This window comes from Nanorana parkeri, unplaced genomic scaffold (assembly GCF_000935625.1).
Source record: "Nanorana parkeri isolate BGI_ZX_2015 unplaced genomic scaffold, ASM93562v1 scaffold1941, whole genome shotgun sequence".
Taxonomy (NCBI): Eukaryota; Metazoa; Chordata; class Amphibia; order Anura; family Dicroglossidae; genus Nanorana; species Nanorana parkeri.
This window is the reverse complement of record NW_017308209.1, coordinates 148786-155284: the sequence shown is the minus strand read 5'-3', so window position 1 is coordinate 155284 and position 6499 is coordinate 148786.

Here is a 6499-nt window from a genome sequence, read left to right as displayed (position 1 = left end):
TTGTCAAGCCTTTGAGGCTTGACAAAGGAGGTGAACCTCTGAAACGCATTGCCTAGCAACACCTGAAGTACTCAGCAGCTGTGACCCTGCTTTGAGGAGAACCAGCCACATCAGTGCTCAGCCACTGGATCAGGTCTGTGTCTTCCAGTACAGGCGTTCTGCAATCTTTCTGGACTTGGACCGGCAGCTGAGATCGGACTTTCATCTGATGCGTGACAGGTGAGATGTTTTTTAATATCCTGTACGTGCATTACTTTTAACCTTTATTAAACAGTCACTTTATACTGCACTTAGATCTGTGCACCGTTTTTTTATGTTTTCTTCACAGTGCTGTTACATGGATGTTTCCCTAGCCAATTAACCAGGCTGCAGGATCAGTGCATACATCTTCTCTGGATTAATTACCAGTTTAACTGGAGCTCCTTTGACACTATCAATATGCAGTCATAAACAATCGATCTAGTTGCGCAAGTTGATGACTTCTGTTTTATGTATAATTTTATTATATACAGGTATTCCTCACTTAACGACCGAGTTCTATTCCTACGACCAGGTCGGTAAACAAATTGGTCGTTAAGTGAGGAACTCTATACAGTACTGTACTGCATTAGTACAGTACTGTATATCGTTGCAGATGTACAGTACCGAACAGTGTACTGTGCATCGGGCAATGAAAATACTTACCGGGACCCGCAGTGAAGATCGGAGGACATTGTGTCACACTGATGCTGACGCGCGAGGTCGGAGGTCGATCGGCGGTCCGCCGTAAGTGCGAGTGGTCGCAAAGCAGGTAAGTCGGTAACCGAGGAATGTCTGTATGCTACAATTTGGCTATATGTCAGTTTGTAATAAAAATTATACAAGACATCAAAGCACTAATATGGAAAGAAAGACTTGAAGCAGAATTAAATAAGGACAAACTTACAGACAAAATTCTCCACTGATAGTGCTCATGTCTAGATATAACATTTTAAAATCTGAGATACCCCTGGTATCTAACAGAAAAAGTAAAAAGCTACCTAGAGGCCCTTTATATTTTCAACCCCAACTAAAGTTTCCTACCTCCTGCTCCACAGCACCAAAACCAATAAAGAGGCACTGGGGTTTCTTTACTAAAGACAAATCCACCCCGATTTAGCTCTGTTGACTTCCATTATCCAATCATGTGCAAGCAAAACTATTGGGTTTTTTTCTTTGCTTGTGATTGGGTATTCTTTGCAAAGTGAATTTTCACCACATATATTAAGCTAAAGGGGAAATTACCTGAATGCAAAATGCAAAACCTGGCCAAGTGAACAGACTATTTGCCTTTAATAAATCAACTTCACTAACTCTGACATGTTATGTAACACTTGTATTACAGTAAAAAATATATTAACAAAATGTTTTGGAAAAAAATGAAAGCTTAAAATTTAGCTAGGCATATTAGTCAAATAGGTCAATATAATTTACCAAATATAGCTATATGGCCAAATAAGGTCAATAATGTGACAGCATCACACCCCTTTGCTTACATGCAGTAGCTGGTGGGGAATTACCTAGCTGCTGCTGACTGGGCAGCAGTGGAGGGAACTTGAATGTTCCTAGACTAAGCACTGGAGCACTGTAAACCTACATACATGTAGACTAAATACTTATAGGAGTCTATTCACAAAGCTGCCGTAGGCAGCTGAGTGAACAACCGACCCGAAGTGAAGTGAGCCAAACACTGTTCGGCTATTCACTTCAGGATTGTACGGATGATTTCAGCCGTATATTGGCTGAAATCAGCCATACATCGGGTGGCTTCGGGTCGGCCAAACATGCTCAGCATATTCGGCCCACTCGAAATTGCAGAAGGAGTTCGATTCAGCCGATCCAACATCTGGATCTGGCCTATTCTCATAGATGCAGTGAGTGAATAGCCGAATGCCTCTGTGCGGCATTCGGCTCGGCTATTCTGCTCTGTACCTCTGTGGTACCGAGCAGAATAGAAAAACAGTTTAAAAAGTAGAAAAAAACAAAATAGAAAATGATTGGGCGGAGCCAGCAGTAACAGCTAGCTCCGCCCAACTGTTTTCAATTGGCCGGGACCAGCTGTCATTAGAATTAGAGCTTGTCAGAGCTGGCGGGATATGAAAGCCGACTCTGCTAAGCTCTCATCCTAATGACAGAACAGGGTCTGTCATTAGGATGAGAGCTTAGAAGAGTCGGCTTTCATATCACTGCCGTCTCTCCTAAGCTCTCGTCGTAATGACGCATGGGCGCCCCTGGTTATCTGGTAACCAGGGATGCCCGTGTGCCATTACACACTGAGAACCCGTCAGAACTGCTGTGATTTTACAGCAGCTCCGCCGGGTTCTCAGTGTACTGAGGAGCCGCGGTGTAATGACAGAAGGCGTCCCTGGTTACATGGTAACCAGGGACGCTGATCTCTCTGCAAGTGGCCGGAGCCAGCCGTGAGATGACGCTGGCTCAGTCCAGCCGTTCGGCCAGCTTCGAATTACCCCTGGGCTCAGTCGAGCCGAAGCATAAGCCTTCGGCTCGACTGAGCCCCTTGGCCAAATTCGGGGGCTGTGCGGGCTATAGTGAATAGCCCGTACAGCAGCCCTGAACCGAAGGGGTCCTGGGGCCGAAGCTACCCGAAGGATCAGCCGAAGCTACGGCTAGATCCTTTGGTAGCTTCGTGAATAGACCACATAATGTTTAACAAGGTCTTAATAAAAGTATTTTTATTGTGCAAGGAGAAGTGCTGTGTTTTCATCTATTATGGAGGGATGGGCAGACCCCCTCTGCATGGGTGGAAGATCATGCACATTCTATGGCCGCTCTAAGGAAGTATGCAATGCAGGAAATATAAGCAAATGCTCCAAGAATGAGATTGAGGATGCCAGGGAGCCGGAATGCAGAAGATGAGAATTGGATCCAAAATGAACCTCAGTACACAAGGGAGCCAGGATTACAGCTGCGTCTGCAGGTTTACCAAGTGACTAGTGTTTCTTTTGTAGCCAGGAAATGATTTATGAAGCTCAACTATGGGTTTACAGCTCATAAGAGAACAGCTGATTTAAAGGCATAGTCCAGCTTTTGCAAAAAATAATAAATACATACATGTTATTAGAGGAATGAAATTGAATTGTTTTTTATTATTGCATTTGACTCTGCAAAGCATTGCAGCCGTGATCAGTGGATTGCACATACAATGCTCTGGCTCCTGCTGATTCTTCCTCCCAGCCCCTGTCCATACTGAGGTATGGACTTTCACAGAGGTATGTTTGTGAATGGATGACATGGCTTTGCAGGAGGAGCCATCCACAGCCATAACAAATACAAATTGTGAACGGAACCTGGGGGCAGAAAAACCCCATGATTCAGGTGAGTGGGGAGAGCTAAATAGGGTGGGCAGTTAGTCATATGACCATGTTACTTTGGAAGGGTGACAATTTGAAGCTGGATAATATCAATAACATATGTTTTTGCCTAATATGATATGGATTAGGTGCATTACAGACTGGTATATGAGAACGAGAGATAACTAGTAACATTTTAATTGTGGCACTCTGCAGACTCATGAATCCGGTTATAATGATTATTTGCTATAGAGAAGCACATTCTTTTGAGTAGATTTGGATTCTTTGCGAGTCTGACATTTTAGGCCTCTCAACCTGACATCACACACAAACTAGAGAGGGAAAGGGAGTGTGAGCATTTCTTTATTAATATGTTTATTGTGTGGATCATTTGGTGCAAGTTTGTTTGTTGCTCTACCTTCAGTTAAGAGTGTTTTTTTAACCTTTTATTGGTTTGCAAACCAATTTTAGCAGCTTCAGTTAACTTAACAATAAACATATGATTCATTTGCCTACCTAAATTATGTGTACCATGTTTTTAAGAACATATAATGCTTTTATATGGCACATAGTGTTTTTTTTAAATGACCCTGCAATTTATTTTATTATAAGCTGGCAAATAAAAAGAAATGTGAAAAAATGCATTTCAGTGCAAAATCAAACTTTCTAACTTTTTTACATACTGTAATACTGTTTTCTTAACATGGTATCTCTTTCTCTGTACACAGCAAGTGCACAGAGAGAGAGGCACAGTACCAACTGCAGGCTGCAGTTTTTTTGTAAACAAACTTCTAGTGATCGCCATGATTGGCTGCCATGATGTCACATGATGAGGAACCATGCTAAAAATGTATAAAATATGATATACAATTTTTGTCTAGATGTGCTTACCTGCCAGAAACAATACTTACCGTTAACAAACCTTCAGTTTCCCAGGTTTGCCGCTTGGGGGTAATATAATTGCAACTGTGCTCTTACATTCATTCTGCAATCTCATTTAAGCTTAACACTTACATACTAACCGCCTACTGTCATTTTCATCATTCCCACGTCTCTCATGCATGACATAAATTACCAGTGCTTGTCCTTGACTATTATATCCCTCCTCTATGACATACCAATATATCTGCTATGTCTAAATGCTATGAAAAATGCAAAAGCATATAGATTGCATTGCACATACATTCAAAAGATTAGTTTTGCAACAAAACGCAGCAATGAATAGGACATAAGAAAAGCTATCTACTTATGTCTATTTTATTTTTGGATACACTTCTCTGTTAGAAAAGCCTGTTTTACATCTGATTTCAGTCTAAGTGAACTAAAAAGACCTTTCTGCAACGTCAGTGTTTTTGTGTATATTCAATACCAAGCTGCTACGTATCTGATTGTATACAAAGTCTCTGACCTCAGCAAAAATAATTAGACCCTAATTCAGGATCGTTATTTAATAGAGCAGTTGTCAACTGACTTAACTAACATATTGGGACAAAGTATCTAATATGTCCTTTTGCTGCTGATGATTGCATAGAATGAATTTTTCTGTTAATGTTTCAACATTGAGCCACACGAGGGAGCCTTTGTAATAGTTTATTACTTACATTTCCACTGCTGTGTTGAAAGAACAATTGAACAATTGCAATGCAGAAATATTCAGTCTCCAAATGCACACGACAAAATTGTGTAGAATTTTTTTTATCTATCTATCTATTTATCTATCTTTTTCAAAATTGAAGTTAAATTAATAAACGAATATAGACTGGTAATTTGCAAAGTAAATTTCATTTTGCCTTGTAAACAATGTGAACATGTGCTCACTTCAATTATCCAATCATGTACAAGTAAAAATCCTTTTTTTTTAAATGTTCCCCTGCGCATGATTGGGTATTTATAAGGAACACAGCGTATCCCTAGCTAACTTAACATTTACATTCCTAAATGAACAGTCTACACTATTTTAGTAAATAAATTATCTCCCGTCTTTCATCCATCCACAAAACAATGGTGTAGGAGGTGACGTTAAGATGTAGACATGGTACCCTTTAACGCTCCTAGAGGTACTATATGACATTCACACTACTCCTGTTCTTTAGGGATGAGTACATCTGCCCAGGTTTGATTTGCCGAGAGTTTATCAAATCCTGTTTGATTTTCTGCAAACCTCACATTGATCCACAGTCTCTCGCGCATTTCCCCCTTTGGGCTTAGTCATAGAGGTCTCTATGACTAAGCCCAAGGGGTGAACCGCTCGAGAGACTTTGGATTAATGTGGGAAAATTGTCAGTGTGTTTCTGTATTGTTGGATCCATTAATTAAAGTTTTTACTACGGTAGAATTCTGGAGGAGTGCAGCTTTTTGTGGGACTTTCAACATAAACAGCAGCATGTTTGGAAACCTGCACCTGAGATACAGCCATTCTGCAGGATTATGCAGCCATACTGCAGTCCGTGTGTGGGATGTGAGCGGTGTTCATCCATTTTGGATTACAATGCAAATCTTTAATCAATACTATACAGCGGGGAGAGTGCCTTTCTATGTGGCTTCAATGGCAGCATTGAAAATACACAATTCCTTCAAATAACATGCTTGGGGGATGCTTTAACCCTTTCGCTGCCCGCAATGTATCTTATATGTCACTGGCAGCGGGCCCCCTTTAAACAGACAGCAGCTATAGCCACTGGGGCTCTGTTTACATTTGTAAACCAAACTGTCGGCTTTGGGCTTGGTTTACATCTGCACAATCCCGGGGCAGGTGCTCCCGCACCAAGTTGGCCGCATGGCCCATTGATTCAATGGGGTAATTTCCAGGCACGTTCGCACACGCAGAAACGCGGCAGAAAGCGCAATTTGCAGGCCGCCTTTGGGGTTCCATTAGAAATTAATGGGACCGCAGGTGTGTTTCGCGTTTCTGCGCGATTCTCAGAACACGCAAATCGCTGCACGTTCTTGGAAGATTCAGATGTGGACCAGGCCTCACACTGGAAGCAATTCTGGCGGTGATGTGCGCCCCCCCTTCCCGCCCGACACCCCCTCCTTGCTTCCCAGGTTCCACTGCCCCTACTGCGGGCTCAGGACCGATATGTTGGGTGTCGGCGGGAAGCGGGGAAGGAGACCAGCGAACATCTGTTCACCAATCTCCTCCCCGTTCTACGGGACCAATTAGCAATTAA